Source organism: Macaca nemestrina, chromosome 2 (assembly GCF_043159975.1).
Source record: "Macaca nemestrina isolate mMacNem1 chromosome 2, mMacNem.hap1, whole genome shotgun sequence".
NCBI classification, from domain to species: domain Eukaryota; kingdom Metazoa; phylum Chordata; class Mammalia; order Primates; family Cercopithecidae; genus Macaca; species Macaca nemestrina.
This window is the reverse complement of record NC_092126.1, coordinates 20,051,340-20,071,733: the sequence shown is the minus strand read 5'-3', so window position 1 is coordinate 20,071,733 and position 20,394 is coordinate 20,051,340. Positions and strand designations below refer to the sequence as shown.

Genomic DNA, 20,394 nt, shown 5'->3' with positions numbered 1-20,394 from the left:
AAGAAAACTTCCAGGCCCCGATAGCCTCACTGCCAATATCCTACCAGACATTTAAGGATGAGCTAATACCAAATTTTTACCAATTCTTCCAGAAATTAGTAAAGAATTGAACACTTTCCTCCTTATTCTATGAGATCAGCATTACCCTGAGACCAAAATCTGACAAGGCACTATAAGAAAATTTTAGACCAACAATCCTCTTGAACATAGACACAAAAATCCTTGATAAAATACTTGCACATTAAATTCAGTATGTATAAAAAGACTAACACACCATAATGAAGCAAAATTTATCACAAAAATAAAGTTTGGTTTTACATTTTAATATCGATATAATTCACCATGTCATAGAATAAAGAAGAAAATCCATATGTTTATTTAAATACATGTAGAAAAAGCATTTGAAAAATTCAATATTCATTCATAATACAAAGTCTAAGCACATCGAGAATAAAAGGACGCTTCCAGTTGGGCATGGTGGCTCATGCCTGTAATCCCAGCACTTTGGGAGGCCAGGGTGAGTGGATCAGGAGGTCAGGACATTGAGACCATCCTGGGTAACACAGTGAAATCCCATCTCTACTAAACATACAAAAAAATTAGCCAGGAGTGGTGGCACGTGCCTGTAGTCTCAGTTATTTGGGAGGCTGAGGCAGGAGAATCGCTTGAACCTGGGAGGCAGAGGTTGCAGTGAGCCGAGATTGCACCACTGCACTCCACCTGGGTGACAGAGTGAAACTCCGCCTCAAAAAAAAAAAAAAAAAAAAAAAAAAAAGGAAGCTTTCCACAACCTGATAGAGACCATCTACAAAAAAACTATCATCATATTTAATGATGAAAGACTGACTGCTTTCTCATTAAGAATGGGAATAAAGCAAGGATATTCACTCTCAATACTCCTATTTCAGATAAAAGAGAGGAAAGCTATACAGATATGAAAGAAAAAAAAACCCTGTATTTGCAGATGGCATGACTAGAAAATCCCAAAGTTTCTACTAAAAAGCTACTAAAACTAATAAGTGAATAAGGTCATAGGATACAAGGTCGGTATACAAAAATTAATTGTATTTCTACATATTAGCAATAAGCAGTTGGAAATAAAATTTTTTTAAATCATGTTTTACAATTGCACAAAAAGATAAAAAATACAGGCAATATCTGTATAAAACTTTAATAAGAGAAATTTTAAAAGACAAGAAGAAATGGAGATGTATATAATTTAATTTTTATGATTTATAAGACTCAATATTATTAATATCAGTTCAATCCTAAATTGTATGCAATCCTAATCAAATTATCAGTAGGAGTTTCGGTAGAAATTGACAAGCTGATTTGAAAACATGTGGAAAGCCGATCTAGAATAGCCAAAACGATTTTGGAAAAGAAGAACAAAATTGGAGTTGCTAACATTATTTTGTTTCAAGCCTTATTATAAAGTTCTAATTATTCAAAAAGGGTGATGTTGGTGAAAGCATAGAAACACAGACCAATGAAACAGAGTACACAGTCCAGCAATGGTCCCAAGCATTACATGGTCAACTGATTTTTTGAACAAGGTCCAAAGGCAATTCAGTGAACAAAAAAAGTTAATCTTTTCAACAAATGGTGCTAGAATAATTTGATATCAATATGCAATAAAGTCAATCTATACCTTGAATTATATACAAAATTTTTACGTAATGCAGATTACATGCCTAAATGTAAAACCTAAAACCATAAACTTCTAGAAGGAAACAAAATATTTTGTAACTTGAGTTAGACAAGGATTACTTACATATGATACCAAAAGCATAATGAGTAAAAGAAAGAATCTGACAAATTAGTCTTCACTAAAAATAAAAAGTTTTTTGCTTTTCAAAAATCACTGTTAAGAACATGAAAATGCAAGCCTTAAACTGGGAGAAAATATTAGCAAAACTTTTAACTAGTGAAGAAGTTGTATTCAGGATATGTAAAGAACTCTCAAAACTAAACAAAAAGAAAACAAACTAATAAAGATGAACATAAGATTTGAACAGATACCTTCTCAAAACCTCAAGAGTCTGGGGCAGGAGGATCACTTGAGCCCAGGAGTTTAAAACCAGCCTGGGCAACATGGTGAGACTCCGTCCTGCCTCTCACCCACACCAAAAAAGATATATTAATGGCAAACAAGCATACAAAAAGATGCTGAACATAATTAATTATTAGGGAAATGTAAATTAAACCTACAATGAGATACAACTACATACCTATTAGAATGGCTAAATTTATTTTAATAATTGGCTGTGAGAGTCTCATAGGTTGCTGATGTTGGGAAATGAGTATGGTATTTTCCTATAAAATTAAATGCATTTGCCTTATGACGCAGGAATTACACACACACACGCACATACACACCACACACACAGATGCACACACACTCCCGTGCATAAAAGTTTAGAGGGTATGTTTAGAGGGTATTATTGCCAAAAAACTGAAAACAAGCCAAATGTCCTTCAACTATTAGATGAATAAACAAGCTATGGTTTGTCTATATAATGAATGCACCCAGAAATAAAAAGTAGTGAACTAGTGACACATGCAATAATATGGATAAATCTCAAAAGCATTATTCTAAGTAAAAGAAACAAGACTCAAAAAACTACATTCTGTACGATTCCGTTTATATGATATCATACAGCATATGATGAAAGAGCAAACAGAGAGACAAAACAAATCAGTGGTTGGTGGAAGGCTAGGATTTTGCAGAGTGACTGACTACATGCAGCATGAGGGACATTTTTGGAGTGATTGCATGTTCTATATATTGATGGTGATTGTGGTTACATGACCAAACCCAACTACATCAAAATGCTCCCTGTGTTCGCCCTTCTGAAAATACTTCACAGAATCATAGTGTAATGCATTAATGGAAATGGCTGATTTCACAGGGTATTCCCCAGCACAAAACTTCGGTTTATGTTGATGGAACATCTTTCTCATAGTTGGCTTTTTTTTTACACCAATCTAGATAAGAAATCCCTTTTGGCAAGAGCTCTAAATTTATATTAGGTCAGAATGTTTGGTGACACATTGGAGAATTACAGAACTGGGGCTTCCTTATTATGTAATAAACAAGAAACCCTCAAAGTTCTAAGTATGTAATATTTCTTAAGTATCTTATATTTCTTTTTCTGATAGTCTGCAAATCATCTTTTTCAAATTAGGAAAGCAATGGACACATAACCATTTATCACATATAAAAGCCCAACTGGGAATGGGGGTGGGTTCTTACATGTTTCTAAAACCCAGTTAAGGAAAATGACCACATTTAGAAGAAAGAATGACAGAGACTTGATTCTGTTGCAAAACCACTAGGAAAGATCAACCTCATATACATGGTCAGGGTCAATAGAAAACAACTACTTTTCACCTAAAGCCATTTGTTTTTGAACAGCCTCATTAATTTTATCTTCTGAAAAGAACTTGGCCATCAAATTTATATCAAATACCAGAAGGCTGTCTTTTGGTTTTGAAAGGTGTCTGAGTCACTTAAGAATCACAGGGTTCTGTGCTTGAGGAAGAGCTACTTTAGTGTTGAAAGGTGTCTGAGTCACTTAGGATATGTAGAAAGATGGCTCTTTGCCAGCATGTGGGTTATCTAACATCTGAGCAGCCCAAAGTTCATGTTGGCTGTTTGCATTAATCACCATAATTTGACTAACAAGCCTGAAGTGACAGCTCAGCATCAGGATGGCACGAGGGCCACAAACTGAACAAAGACAAGAATTAAAAAAGGAAGAGTGGTAAAACAGAAATCCCCCATTCCCCTCCACAGCAGTTGAGAATTTCCAAAATATCACTAAAGGCATCAACAATTCAAGCAAAAGAGATAGTGAGGGGGAAGCGCAGGTGGGAAGAGCACAATTCCAACTTCATGTTCTCTTATTCATGGCTTTACTTCTTCCTACAAATCTTAGCCAGTTTCTGACTTTGGGCTCTGGCTCTGTGTGAGGTGTAACCATTCCTAGACTCCAGGGTAACATGGTTTCATTTGCTACCCTGTTCAAGAATCCAGTGGGCCGGAGCGGTGGCTCACACCTATAATCTCAGCACTTTGGGAGGTCAAGGCAGGCGGATTGCCTGAGGTCAGGAGTTCGAGACCAACCTGGCTAACATGATGAAACCCTGTCTCTACTAAAAATACAAAAAGTAGCTAGGTGTGGTGGTGCACACCTGTAGTCCCACCTACTCGGGAGGCTAAGGCAGGAGAATCACTTGAATGCGGGAGGTGGAGGTTGCAGTGAACCGAGATCACGCCACTGCACACCAGGCTCGCCAACAGAGTGAGACTCCACCTAAAAAAAAAAAAAAGAAAAGAAAAGAATCCAGACTGGACCCATCTGATTGCAAATAGTCAGATTTTGCTGTTTTTCCTTCAAAAAAATATAATCATTCTATATCCAAGACCTGGATAAATTAGTGGTTTTTGTTTTTACAATTTTATAAAAATAAGAATGAGCATTTTATTTACAAGAAACAGAGTAAAGCCACATCCCTTACCACCACTACCACCACCCCCTCACTCTCCCCCACCCACCCCCCCCACACACTCAAAGGCATAGAAATAAATGACCATTGAGCATAGATTACTTATTTCTTAAGTAATTCAAGTCAATCAATTGGCTTAATTCCTAGGCAAGACTTTTAACTTGCCAACAGTTTTTCAACTCAACCTTGTCTTTCAGTTTGCCTGTAGTACATCACCTGCCAAGTATTATGGCTATATCTTTTAATGAAGCATGGCCTCCCCAACTTAACCTACTGGTCATGTGATGGCACCCCTCCCTGAAATCAAGGAGCTTCTCCAAAAATTCTCTCTCATTTCCTGAACTGAGTTCCAGAGAATACTATTTCCATGGGATGTTATTTTGTGTTTAAAAACAACAACAAAAAAAGGTTTATGTGGTGAGATGAGATGAGCAAATATTCATTTGTGAGAATCTGTTTTTGAACAAACTTAAACAAAAAGCAGGTCTCCTCAGAACCTTTCATGTGTGTGTGTGCCTTGTGAATCTCCACAAGCAAATATGGCATACGAGGTTTCCCGAACTTACTTGACAAAGGAGTTCGATTAATTCTCTCATTCACAACACCTACTGTTTCATATAATACAGTTTGGGAATTTCTGTCAAACTCATAATTTCTTTTTCTAATAACAGGAGAGACTACTTCCAGTTCTAAACACCCAACACTATATTTCATCCTCTGGTCAGAATCCCACCACCAGCTCCTAGCTGATTTGCTGAACAGGTTTAAGTGGCGCAACCGGATTCCAACTTCTCCTGCCTGAGTTTGCCATTGTCTCATCTCTCCAGGTGCTAGAGATGCGTCTCTTATAGAGAGGAGATTTTTGAAATTGGATTCATCACAGTTATATCTTATGATTACTTCACACATATGATAACACCAAAAAGAATGTGCTCTCACATCACCCCAAGTTAATTCATAGCCCAGGGGCGTATCATGTTATCTACCCTACCAGATAGTCAGCATATTCCCTTCTGCTCCCTCTTAACAAACTAAGTCTTTAAATCTGTTTCTTAGTGGGTAGCCATAACAAATCATAAAAGATCCTGGATATTTAATGAGATAAAAATAGATATGACTGTACTTTTCTTTCAAGCCATAGCTAGTCTTCTTGTTCATAAAAGAAAGCCTTATTTAGTGGCTCGTGCCTGTAATCCCAGCACTTTGGGATGCCGAGGTGGGTGGATTGCTTGAGCTCAGGAGTCCAAGACCAGCCTGAGCAACATAGCAAGACCTCGTCACTATTTAAAACAACAACAAAAGCAACAACAACAACCACCACAAAACCTTTATTTAAAAGGAAAACAGTTTCTCTTTACAACTCTATACCTATCTGATAATAACTTTTGATTTCTGAAAACAAGAAAATATAGTGATATACTCCTGTTTTGATTGGTATTTGAACATTATTTCAGTTTTCTTTAGAAGTAAGAATAGCCGGGTGCGGTGGCTCATGTCTGTAATCCCAGCACTTTGGGAGGCCAAGGCAGGTGAATCACGAGGTCAGGAGTTCGAGGCCAACCTAACCAACATGGTGAAACCCCATCTCTACTAAAAATACAAAAATTACCCAGGTATGGTGGTGCCTGCCTGTAATCCCAGCTACTCAGGAGGCTGAGGTAGGAGAATCGCTTGAACCTAGGAGGTGGAGGTTGCAGTGAGTCAAGATCATGCTACCGCACTCCAGCCTGAGTGACAGAACAAGACTTCGTCTCAAAAAAAAAAAAAAAAAAAGTAAGAATAAATTTAATTTGGAGAAGTATTTATTTTGGTTAATTCAAAAAATTCTGTACATATCTTACTCTGTGTGTGTATGTGTATGTCTGTGTGTGTGTTAAGTGTGGGTTCTTAGCATTTGGAAGAAAACAAAGATTGCTGAGGGTGGGAGGAGGTGTCTCCTGTTTTCACAGAGACGTCAATGCTTGAGTCATCCTTGTCATTTTCAAACTCAACTGCTTAAAACTGAGTCACAGGGGTGGGGTGAAGTGGAGATTAAACCGAGTTTTGAAATAAATCTAACTGCAATAGGTGGTCACCCACAACGGTCACCCAAGGAGGCCTCCTCACACATTGTTCCCTCGTATACATTTTCTGGTTCTTTTCCATCACTCCCTGGAAAGAATGTGTTAGGCTATGTTCATTTCCCAAACATGCCATCTCCTTTTGGAAATGATGTGGTTACTAGCAAAACAACTCTAAATATTTGGACTTTTATAGCCTACCACCAATATACCCTGAGGTTTTCCATATGGAACAATAGTTAACTTATTAAAACCCTTGGAATAAAGATCAACCATTTTTTTATTCTTATATCTCAGCATTATTGTGAGGAATAAATGAGTTGGTATTTGTAGGATAATTTGAGTAGAGCTTAACACAGAGTGTGTGTACTTACTAAATGTAAATAATAAATGTCAGCTATTACTACTACCATCACTGCTTCTACTACTGCTGTTGCTATCAGTGCCTCATTCAATCTCAGAGTATTTCCTTGAAAATTAAACCTGTGAAGTGTGTTTTAGAATCCTGCTTCTCAAAGTATAGTTCACATTGTCTGCGGACCAACAGTGGCAGTATTACCAGGTAGCTTGTCAGAAACACAGAATCTTTGGTTCCTTCCCAGATCTACAGAACCAGAACTTGTGTTTTAACAAGATCCATGGGTTGTTCATATATATGTTAATATCTGAAAAGCACTCAGACAGCAGAATATTCTGGCTAATGGGATACAGTACATATAGATTATCAACTCTCAAAGAATTCAAACAAGAATACAACAAAAGAAACTTACTCTTTTCAATCGTGAGGGACAAACCTGAGACACCAGAGGTCTGCTTAAATGCCCTGTATTCTCAGGACACTTATTGCTAAGAAGGGAGAACCGAAAGAATGAAGACATGGTTATCACTAGTGCTTATTAACTAATGGACATTTCATCTTGTGTATTTCTTTGGCACCTCAAATATAACATGTCCAAAAATCAAACCCCTGGACTCTGTATTAGGTTGGATTTTCCAGACACACATGCTGAAATGAAGATTCCTATGACAGTGATTTATTAGAAATGTTTCCAGAAAAATCTAGTATGGAAGAGGAGAAGCGGAATTAGAAGAGAAAGACGTTAAGTAAGGAAGAAATGTCTAGCGAAAGCCCATGGGGAAGGAGAAGCAATTGTGATTCAGTCACTTGAGGGACTCTGGAGATAGTGGAACTCCTAGCAACATAAAGTGTGGTCCATACACCGGCAGGTCAACATCACTAGAAAACTTGCTAGATGTGCAAAATCTCAGACCCCATACTAGTTCTACCAAACTGAAATACACATTTTAATACAATCCTCCAAGTGATTCATAGGAGTGTTAAAATTGGAAAAAATACTGGTATATTTCATGATATAAAAGCAGTTCTAGCTAGGAGCAAGGATGGTGAAGTATTTATATTCCATTGCTATGTCAGTTTTTGGTTAAGGGCTGGTCCTAGAGTCCTTAATTTCCTTAGTAAATTCCCTTCCACTTTCTGCCTTCTGTGCATGCAGGCAAAGGAGTTTAAGCAGGCTGAGGTCAGCCCCTGACAAGGAGACCCAGGATCTGGCTGTGCTCAAGGGTTAAGAGTGAAAACACACCAGGAACTGGTATTCAGGGAAGTGATCAAGAAATCCCAGGAAATTAGAGGCAGAAAACAAACAAGGCCTGCTAAGACTCCATTTACCTTTTTCCTCATTCTGCTCCTTCTCTGGTCTTTTCTAACACATATGTTATTTGCCATCCATAGAACTCTGAGATCACTTTCTATCACTTTCCAAGACCAATAGGGGACCAGTCCTCCCAGGTCTATCTCTGCAAGGGTTCTCAAATCTGTCCTCCATTCTCCATCACCCTGCCACTGCCCAAGTTCAGAGCTATGGTATCTCAGACCATCACATTCCCTTTCTAAGTGCCCTCAACCCCACCCTGTGTCTGCCACTTGCACACATCTTTCAAGTTGAACATCCCCTGCTCTTCCATGCCTTTCCCAATTCTTCCAGAATTGGCCATTCTAACTTCCCATAGGAGCATTTTTGGTATATTCTTCAAATGAAGCTGGAATGGTCTTCAAGTGAAGCATTTGTCTTATTATTGCTATCTTTAGTCATTTATGAGATCTGTCTATCCAGATAGATTCTGAACTACTTGAAGATAATGTGATGGCACTTCCTGTGCATAGCACATAGTAGGTGCTTGATGAATGCATAGTTAATCATGAGGTTATTGATTTGAAAGTGTTTTTTAAGTACTTGAGCCTATGGACAGGTGCTTTGAATCTAAACTTAAATTTAATAAACTTCTCAAGGATGCAAATGCTGCATGAAATGAAAAGGAGATGAATAAGAGATGTTATACATAACCATTTCAAGCTTTCTAATAGATAACACCTCACTCATTTGTCACTTAGCAGATTCTCTCCACTGCTTTGGGAAAATTTAATTGTAATCTTTAATGCAAACAGTTTTCTCAAGAATTGGTCACACTCATTTGACAAAAGCACAGAACAGCTACGGTCAATCACTCTTTCTTATTTTAGCTATTAGACACTAATTTTCATATCCATTGCAGAATTGAAACTGTTTTCCAAATACAAGTCTTGAGAATAAATGCTGTTTACTTTTACTGATATCATTCCAGAACAAATGGAACATTTGTAACTTGAGTAATTAGCATCTGATCCGTTCTTTCTAAATTGTGAGCATCTCCCTCTCTCTCTCTGCTAGTGTTCTCTCTCTCTCTCTGGTTTAATTAATGCTAATGCATACTGCCCTACAAGAATTTGCAAGCTGTACTGAGAAATAATGCAGTGTTAGTTTTGTAATTTAGTGCACAGAGCACATTTGTGCAAAAGCTTTGTAAACTGGGCCCGTGGTCAAAAGGAGCAATTAGCACTTTGTTAGTATGCAATGATGTACTAATCTGTGCAGTCCCCAAAAGCAATTGTCTGTTCCATTTTGCCCTCATGTGCAAATTTTTTCCAGTGTATACAGCACTACTCCAAAAATAACACATTGCCTGCCTGGTGCTATAAATTGGATTCATGATGATGAAGACATATCAATTAGAAAATATCTTCTGGGGGAAAATGTACATGAGTTTGGTCCTACAATTTTTAGCAAAATGAGGAACTTGATGCATAGCCTTGACAAGGAGCTATAGTTTTCTGTTCCTCACTCAAATTTCACAAATGAAATTGTTTCATTTTTATAGAAAGACTGTAAGATGGGCATTTGGTGGGAAAATAAGATCTCAAAACAGAGTAGTTAAACCCAGAATCACACGGATGTCGATTTTATTAACACAGCAGGACTGATTTGCATTTAAACAGATGCCATCCGTTCCTTTATTTAAATAGCACATAGGAAACATAAGAATTTTGTGCATTCTTTGGACTTCTCAAGTTCTTAGTAAAACACATGATTATGTCAGTTGAATAATAAAAACAACAATAATACCTTGCATTTTTAGAATAATTCTCAGTTTTCCTAAGGTATGTCAGGTACACCAGCTCATTTGAGTCTCACCACACATCTGTGGGTAGGCATTATCATCACCACTTTGCTGATGTGGAATGGGTTCAGAAGTTCAGTGACTTGTATAAAATCACCCAGGAGGCAGTATTGTATAGTAATTCAAAGCATGAGTTTTGAGGCCAGGCTATCTGAATGCAAATTTCAACTCTGCTTCTGTCTGGAATGAGACTTTGGCTTCACCCTTCTGCACACGTTTCCTCAATCTGTAAAATGATAATGATAATTATACAGTAGGTCCTCATTTAACATTATGTATAGGTTCTTGAAGGCTGTTACTTTAGGTGAAATGACATGTAACAAAACAAATTTTACCATAGGCTAACTGATATAAACAAGAGTTAAGTTACTACAGCATATTTCAGGTCATAGAAACACTACCAAACTTCCAACTAAAGATAAAAACACAAATCATGAGTGAACTCCCATTCACAGTTGCAATAAAGAAAATAAAATACCTAGGAATACAACTTACAAGGGATGTGAAGGACCTCTTCAAGGAGAACTACAAATCACTGCTCAAAGAAATAAGAGAGGACACAAATAAATGGAAAAACATTCCATGCTCATGGATAGAAAGAATCAATATCATGAAGATGGCCATACTGCCCAAAGTAATTTATAGATTCAATGCTATCCTCATCAAGCTACCATTGACTTTCTACACAGAATTAGAAAAAACTGCTTTAAATTTCATATGGAACCAAAAAAAAGCCCATATAGCCAAGACAATCCTAAGTAAAAATAACAAAGCTGGAGGCATCACGCTACCTGACTTCAAACTATACTGCAAGGCTACAGTAACCAAAACAGCATGGTACTGATACCAAAACAGATATATAGACCAATGGAGCAGAACACAGGCCTCAGAAATAATATCATATATCTACAACTATCTGATCTTTGACAAACCAGACAAAAAGCAGCAATAGCGAAAGGATTCCCTATTTACTAAATGGTGTTGGGAAAACAGGCTAGCCATACGCAGAAAACTGAAACTGGACCCCTTCCTTATACCTTATACAAAAATTAACTCAAGATGGATTAAAGACTTAAATGTAAGACCTAAAACCATAAAATCCTGGAAGAAAACCTAGGCAATACCATTCAGCACATAGGCATGGGCAAGGACTTCATTACTAAAACACCAAAAGTAATGGCAACAAAAGTAAAAAATGACAAATGGGATCTAATTGAACTAAAGAGCTCCTACACAGCAAAAGAAACTATCATCAGAGTGAACAGGCAACCTACAGAATTGGAGAAAATTTTTGCAAACTATCCATCTGACAAAGGGCTAATATCCAGAGTCTACAAAGAACTTAAACAAATTTACAAGAAAAAAACAAACAACTCCATCCAAAAGTGGACGAAGGATATGAACAGACACTTCTCAAAAGATGACATTTATGCAGCCAACAAACATATGAATAAAAGCTCACCTTCACTGGTCATTAGAGAAATGCAAATCAAAACCACAATGAGATACCATCTTATACCAGTTAGAATGGCGATCATTAAAAAATCAGGAAACAACAGATGCTGGAGAGGATGTGGAGAAATAGAAATGCTTTTACATTGTTGGTAGGAGTGTAAATTAGTTCAACCATTGTGGAAGACAGGTGGCAATTCCTCAAGGATCTAGAACCAGAAACACCATTAGACCTAGCAATTCCATCACTGGGTATATACCCAAAGGATTATAAATCATTCTACTATAAAGACACATGCACACTTATGTTTATTGTGGCACTGTTCACAATAGCAAAGACTTGGAACCAACCCAAATGACCATCAATGATAGACTGGATAAAGAAAATGTGGCACATATACACCATGGCATACTATGCAGCCATAAAAAGATGAGTTCATATCCTTTGCAGGGATGTGGATGATGCTGGAAACCATCATTCTCAGCAAACTAACACAAGAACAGAAAACCAAACACCACATGTTGTCACTCATAAGTGGGAGTTGAACAATGAGAACACATGGACACTGGGAGGGGAACATCACACACCGGGGCCTCTCAGGGGGTGGAGGGCTAGGGGAGGGATAGCATTAGGAGAAATACCTAATGTAGATGATGGGATGATGGGTGCAGAAAACCACTATGGCGCAAGTATACCTATGTAACAAACCTGCACGTTCTGCACATATATCCCAGACTTAAAGTATAATAAAAAATATAAAAACACTTCTAATATTTATTTTTTATTTTACTTTAAGTTCTAGGATACTTGTGCAGAACGTGCAGGTTTGTTACATAGGTATACATGTGCCATGGTGGTTTGCTGCACCCATTAACCCATCATCTAGATAACACTTCTAATATTAAACATTGAGATAAATGTGAGATATACATACATTTAAGAAAGATTAATAAAAATTAAGATAATTATTTGCCCAGTTACTTCAGTTCAGGGTCATAGGCAGGTGGAGCCTATGCCAGCGCAGGGCTCAAGGCAGGAACCCCCACTCTGGACAGGATGGCATTCCCTTGCAGGACACACTTGCACACACCCACGTTCACTTAGGCAGGGGCAACTGAGAGATCCCAAGTCATCTAATGTGCACATCCTTGGGATGTGAGAGGAAACCGGAGTACCCAGAGAAAACCCACACAGACATGGAGCAGATGTGCAAACTCCACACAGTGTCATCAGCTGGGAATGGGTAGAATAATTATGTTGCTCAAGTTCCTGTCTCAAGGGGTTATTGTGAGACTTACATATAAAGCACTTAAAATACAAATATGGCAATACATGAATTAGCCATTATTATTGTTATAATTATTTAGCATATAGTAAGTGACACAGGTAAGACTTATTCTCAGATGTGAGGACTTTCAAAGGTATCAAGTAAATATAACTATTCTTCCTTTTCAAGGACCTATTTTTCAGACTATCAAAAGCATCAAACATATTTTTGAAGATGAAAGAGAGCTTAAGGGAAATTAATGCTATTCAACTTAAGGAAAAGCTATTAAAGAGATAGTGAATATTGTTCTTTATTATCATCAAAGATTGCTATAATGAGTTGGTAATAAGCTGAAACATGAATTTGATTTAATATAAAGAAATAGTTCTGATAGTGGAGAAGAAGAGTTTCTTAGGGAGTGTAGTAGGTTGCAACAATGACCACAATCCAGCACCTCTCTTTGTAGCAATGACTCTAGAAGGCCATTCTGCAGCTCCTGCTATCAAGAGGTGGAGCTTGTGTTCCTACCTAATGATTCTAGGATAGCTTGTGCTTTGCTTCAGCAAATAGAAAGCAGTGGAAGTAAGGATGTGCTAGTTCTGAGTGTAGGACCCAAGACTTTATAGCTTCTACTTTTCCTTTTGAAATACTGCCCAGTTATCATGAGCTAGCTTGCTGGACTTTGCGAGAGAGAGTCCATTTGATCCCTTGTCCTAGGCAACAGCCAGCAAACCCAAGAGGCAGTCATCTAACTTACTGACAACTGACTACAGGTATATGAGCAAGTTCAGCTGAGTCCAGAAGAACCACCCAGCTGAGCCCAGGCAAAATTGCTACCCCACAGAAATATGAGCAAAATAAATGTATGTATTTTTAATTTGCCATATTTTGAGGTAGTTTGTTATGCAGAGAAAGCTAAATAATTCTAGGAGATTATGACATTTTTGACCCTAAAAATCCTTGAAAACAGCATAGGTATCTCCCAGTGGAATTTATTTAGGAAAAAATCTATATGGGATAACATGAGGAAATAGGAGATTTTAGAGGATTTGTTCCAACACACATACTTCTCTAAATTTGTGAAATGAAGGTTTAAACTCCAGCTAGAGGATTATTTTGCATTTGTAAGGAAACAGCATGATCTTTCATTCATGCATTCAGTAATCATTATTATTGAGGAGCTACTCTGTGCCATATGCTAAGAAAATGAAGTGGTCTCTTTCCTAGAAAAAAATAAAAATTGTGGCGAATGTAATTTTGACTCTACTTGGTTTGCTATATATTATTAAAAAACAAGTTTTTAAAAGAAAGACTGCATTTCCATAGTAGTCATGTAAGCTTAATGATGACATTACATGAAAAGCAAATAAGTTACAAAGATGTTTTCAGAGTACATTTAAATAGTTTCTATATCATAAATGTAACAATACCTACTTGTAAAAATTTGAAATCTAGGACAGGCATTTAAGCAGAGGTCAGGCCATTTCATCCTTTGATATTCAATACAAGTTGGTAGAGCAAGTCTGAACCCTGACACTCAACTTTTACCAAAGTCTGCACGTCAGTCAACATTTCCTGTCATACAAGTCTGACACATCAAGTCTGGGCTACCTTATTATTTTTCTTCTTTTTGGTATTTGGTTACCATAATTTTATTGTAATCCTCATTCCCAAGAAATTCTTCCTCCTTTACACTTGCTTTTTTCCCTCTGTATTTGTCAGCTGTGGTTGGTGCCACTGCCCCCTCTCCTCTGGTCTTGTCAGTGGGGATCTTTTCGACTGCAGCACCATGCTGCTTTGAGGACCAATACCCTTACGTTTGGGGTAGTAGGATGGTACAAAGCCCTGTTAGATTTCTTACAGAAATCTGAGGCTTCAAATGGAAGGTTTCATTCTCTCATAGTTGCAAAACAGTTTTTCAATTTTTCTCAGTTGCCTGGAGCATAGTACATAACCCACAGTGGTCTCTCTTTCATTCATTCACTTGTTCATTAACTCAACAAATAAATATTGAGCTTGGCAATGTGCTGGGCTTGGAAGATACAAATGTGAGCGAAATATTAATTTGAATTCTGTCCTCGAGGAACTCATAGTCTAGTGAAAGAGAGAAAACTTTATCAAATGGTTATAAAAACAAGTGTAAAATTGCCTTTAAGACAAGTGCCACCTGGTATATGAGTATTTTATAATAGCTGAGGACAGAACATGCTTCCCTTAGGTAATATCACTTGAAGTGAAATATGAAGCCTGTGTAGTAAGCAAATAGGAGAAGGATGTAAAATAATACAAAATGGAACGAGCAGAGAAAACTGTGAGTGCAAAGACACTGTGGCAGGAAGAGGCATAAAGATTTGGGACTACAAGGCAGTCAGAGTGGCTGGGATACAGAAGGTCCTGGTGAAAGTGTGGGTGGGATGAGGAGGCAGAAAAAGGTGGAACAAAACTAGGTAGGCTTTGGTAAGGAGTTTTACCTGTATCCTGAATGAAGAGAAAAACCAGTGAATGGTCTTGCAGGGTACCAACATGGGTAGACTGGCATTTTGAAAATATTACTTTGGTTGCAGTAGGCTGTAAGAACACACTGAGCTTCTGTTCCAGAAGAAATCCCCAAAAAGAAATAATACACAAGCTACAGCTGAATATTTAGACCAAGGAACGAGAAGGAGGAGCAGGTGGAAGTGGTCTGAGAGAAGACAAAAACCAGTATTGGGCTGGAAAGAAAGTAATCAGGACACTTTGCCCTCCGGTTGTAGGACCCACATTCTGGGTGGGCTTTTTTGTTTTTGTTTTTTATTTGTTTTTGTTTTGAGACAGAGTCTCACTCTTGTCACCCAGGCTGGAGTGCAGGAGCGAGTTCAAGGAACTCCAGTATGAGTTCCTTGAGGACAGAATTCAAGTTAATATCTCACAAGGTCTGGGCTCACTGCAACTTCCACCTCCAGGTTTCGAGTGATTCTCCTGCCTCAGCCTCCCGAATAGCTGGGATTACAGGCATGCACCACCACATCCAGCTAATTTTTTTGTATTTTTAGTAGAGATGGGGTTTCGCCATGTTGGCCAGGCTTGTCTCAAACTCCTGACCTCAGGTGATCCACCCATCTCGGCCTCCCAAAATGTTGGGATTTTGGGCGTGAGCCACCATGCCCGGCCAGGGTGGTTTGTTAAACATGCAGATTCCAAGGCCCCATCCCACAACTTCTGAGTCAGAATCTCTAGGAGATGAAACCCGGGAATCTGTCTTGGTGTTTTGAGTTAACCATGACTAAAAATGATATCATCTAAGACAGGCAGGTAAGTGATAAAATGATGAGGTTGAAACTATTCAAAATTCCACGAACTCCTCCAAGTGAGATCTGAGCAAAGAGGAAGAAGAAAAGGCACAGATACAATGAAACAACATTAGACATGGGTTTTCTTCCAGACTTAGTCATGGCAGCTCCCTGTGCCCTGAGGTTTGTCCCAGGATCTCTCTGCCTGTTTTCTCATTTGCACTACACTGCCAAAGCCCCTTCCAGCTGTTAATGCTAAATTCTAAACTGAAGCATCTATGTTGATTCCTACTTTCCCTACAAAGTGATGTCAGGCATTTACCTTCATTTTGTTCTGATTACCAATTGAGACTTGTTCATAATACTTTAAATTAGGGTTAGCAAATTCTTCCCTGTAGGCCAAACCCAGCCTGTCCCCTGATTTTGTATGGTCCAGGAGCTGAAAATGGCTTTACGTTTTTAATGACTGAAAATAATCAAAAGAAGACTTATTTTATGATGCAATAAAAGAATATGAAATTCAAATTCAGTGTCCTCAAAGAAAGTTTTATTGGAACACACAGCCATATTCATTCACATATGGCTGATTTTGCTCCATACATAATTCACAAGGTCAGAGTTGAGTAGTTGTGATAGAGACCAACTGGTCCACAAAACCTAAAATATTACAATTTTTTTTAACAGAAGAAGTTTCTGACTCATGTTTTACATTAACCTCTCAGCTTTTTTGGTTCAACTACTGATAAATTGCCAAGTTCTTCTGAAGCAAATAATTAATTCGTAATGCAAATAATTATCCCATAATTTAAATATTTTATACATTTGACTTTTCATGCTGAATATTCTTAAAGCCCTTATCTTTTTGTCTTATGGCTTTTTGTATTCTGAGTAACTTACTGTTATTCAGGTGAATCAGAAATGTATAGCATCATTAAGGATCTAACATAATTATCAGTCCACTGTACATTGCCTAGGCTTCTCTAGAAGTATATCAAATTAGTAAGACAGAATCTACATATAGTCTCTACTTCAATTCTAATTGACTTATCAAAAACAGAATTAATTACTTTTGGCTTCAAACCCATCTCTTAGTCTTCCATTCTGGGTTAATACTCTATATTTGAATGATAACATTTTATGAATATGCAAAATGCTTTTGAAAACAGTAAAAATCAGATAATTCACACTATTGACAAGGAGGCCCACTACAGATTAGCACATTTCTTGGGAGAGAAGATTAATTGGGAAAAAAAAAATGATGTAAGTTTACTGAATTACTCTGTAAACTGTGCCCAGAGAGACACACACTGTTGACAAGAATCTTTCATTAAAGATACCATAACATATTTGGTAAACATAAAGGGAGTTGCACTTGCAGGAGACCTCATTACAGCTTTTGGCTATGAAATCTTGGTGGAGAAGTGGGGTGAGACTGCTGGGTTTTCTGTGAGAAGTATTGAGTTTGTGGATTATTAAAGAGGTGAGAACCAGTGAAAAAGTGGGGTTAGGCTGTACAGCACTTTTCAAGACTCATTCCGTCTTCATTGTTTAGACTGCTACAGAGTTTTTCTCAGATTTAACTGAAGTCCAGGAAATATCTTTTAAAATATATTTGTTATTTTGTTTTAATTTTGTTGGTACCAGGTGCTACTGTTTTTAGCAACAGAATCTTTTGAAGGAGAGGAATTGGTATGAGGGAGAGAAATAACAGACTGCTATTAATAACCTTTGGATGTCACCTTCCCTAGCTTTTCCAACTTCTAATAGGCCCACAAAGGGGCAGACAGTGTTTTAAGGCCCACTGGGACAAGAAATTAAAATTGTTTCTTCTGGCATGGGCCAGACTGGAGTAATCTTATAAAGAAAGCCAAATTTTTTTCCTTCCCACCTCCACTCTTCAACTCACACCTTTTTTCTAATCAATTATTTATTATTTGCTTATCAATTCAACAAGTATTTATTTAGCACCTGAAAGGCACCGGGTTAAACCTCTGACAGCTCTGTAGAGAGTTATAATAAGTAGTGTCATCTCTTCTACCTAACCAAGGTAGGAGAGTGCTGTAACAAACAATGCCAATGTCACTTTGAATTAACATAATAAAAGTTTACTTCTAGCTCATGTAACTTTTTAGTGTGGAAGTTGGATCCTCCCATCTCGTAGTTCTATAATATCCTAGGACATCAGGAATGGAAGTGACCAACTGGTTGGACCAACTCAGCCACTTGGCCACAGATAACTGTAATGAGAAATGTGAGAAATATGGTGTAACCCTTCCCAAGAGAAGAAGGAAATGGGTTTGGGGAAAAGATAGCCTGTCTTGGCCACACTTCTCTTCAGGAAACTTACTTTCTCTCATATGCCAGTGCTGGACCACTCAGCACCATCATACTGCATGGATTGACATTCCTTTCACATCTCATGCCACCCGATGCTCTGAAATCTTCCAGCCTCAGAATCATTGGAGGCAAGGATAGGAAATGTGAACTTGATTGAAATAGGAGAGATTTTTTGAGAAACCACTCTATGCCTTATCATTTTAATATGTTAAGTAAATTATTTTAATCTTATTTAATCCTCTCAACAATTCTGAAATGTAGGTTTTATTAACAGCATATCACCAATGACAAACTGAGATTCAGAGAGGCTAAAATCCTTCTAGAGTAACTTGGATTCAATCTCAAGTCTAGTGGATTCCCAAACTAGTATAGTTTTCACTACACCAGTTTCCCAACTTGAGTTTTTTTTTGTGCAGCACCTTTATGCCATGTCCTGTACCACATACTTCTAGTACTGTTAAAAAGACCTTTTCATCAAAACCTAGTCCCAGCCAAGGCAATGCTACCTGTGATACACTATGATGGTACTATCTTTACACCTTAGAAATCACTTTATTGACTGTATCCTCATTATTTGTCATTTAGGATAACAACCTGATAAATAATGCTGAGCAAAGACAAAAGACCAGCACTGATAATCTGTAATCCTTTCCCTGGGATTTTTGCATTGTTAAAAATATATGCTAGGGTTTAGCCTAGAGGAGAGAGTCACTGGAATGACATCCTCAAATTAAAACAACAATGAGCTATCATTGCATAGCCACTGGAATGACTAAAAAGGCAAATTTTAAAAGCAGATTTACAAGAATATATAACAAGTCTCATAAGTAACTGGAGAAAATATAAAAGCATACATCTCTTCCCACATTGGAAAACTGGGCAGCAGTAAGAAAGTTTAACATCAATTCTTGACCCCAATTTTTCGCTTGTAGGTATTTACCCAAGAGAAATGAAAACGTGCTCTCTCACACACACACACACACACTCTCTCTCTCTCTGCAAAAAATATACAAAGATGCCCCAACTTTTCAGTCTTGAGACACTTTTACATTCTTAATAATCACTGAGAACCCTAAAGGGCTATTGTTTATGTGAGTTTTGTCTATTGTTACTAAATTGGAAATTAAAACTGAAAAATTTAGACACTTATTCATTTTTAAATAACAGAAATAACGTTAATTTTAACGATTAATATCATTAACATTGTTAACCTAAATAACATGTTTTTATGGAAAATAACTATATTTTCCCAAGTAAAAAAAATCAGTGTGAAAAGTGGCACTATTTTACATTTTTGCAAATCTCTTTAATACAAGTTTAATAGAAGATAACTGGATTCTCTTAACTGCTTCCACATTCAGTCTGTTGAAATACCGCATGTCATATTGATCTGGAAAACTCCACTCTGCATACATGAAAGAATGAGAATGGAAGCATCAAATAATGGTCTAGTACTATTACAAAAATGGTTTTAATCTTGCAGGTCCCTGAATGGGCTGAATGGGTTTCAGAAACCCCTAGGCATCACTGCACCCACACTTGGAAAGCCACTGACTGCCCTGGAGAACTTTCCCACATAGTCAAGTGTTTAAGAATGCTTAGCATGTTCAAGAATGATCACTGTAATAGCTTGCAATAGGAAAAAGTTGGAAACAATAAAACTGTGTATTTAAGAGAGAATTGATAAGTTTACTATTCACAATACTAAATAGCTGTTCAACTAGATACAGTTATGCGTATCAAATAGTTAAATCTCAGAAACAAAATATTGTCTAAAAAGAGCAAGTAGAAGAATGACACATTGTATAAGATTATTTTTTATAGAGTTAGAAAACATTAGGAAATGTTCTAAATGTTATTTGTCACATACAAATATAGTAAAACTATAAAAGTTGCATGGGAATTATAAACTCCAAATTCAGAGTAATTTGCCTATAGATGAGAGAGGAAAGGAGGGAGGGGAATAAGATTGGAGAGGACTAA

At 37.4% G+C, this 20,394-nt stretch overlaps 1 long non-coding RNA gene across 8 annotated transcripts in view; it reads right to left on the bottom strand.

Moving 5' to 3' along the window:
- Window positions 1–20,394, bottom strand: part of LOC105488959 (uncharacterized) — a 227,902-nt gene that overhangs the window by 33,128 nt on the left and 174,380 nt on the right. Inside the window, exon 10 of one of the 8 annotated variants that reach the window (XR_011619603.1) lies at window positions 10,236–10,311. The exons of the other annotated variants lie outside the window; for them this stretch is intronic. This is a non-coding gene — a long non-coding RNA (uncharacterized lncRNA). Of the gene's footprint in view, window positions 1–10,235; window positions 10,312–20,394 lie in introns of those variants that run through there. 8 annotated transcript variants of the gene reach the window in all.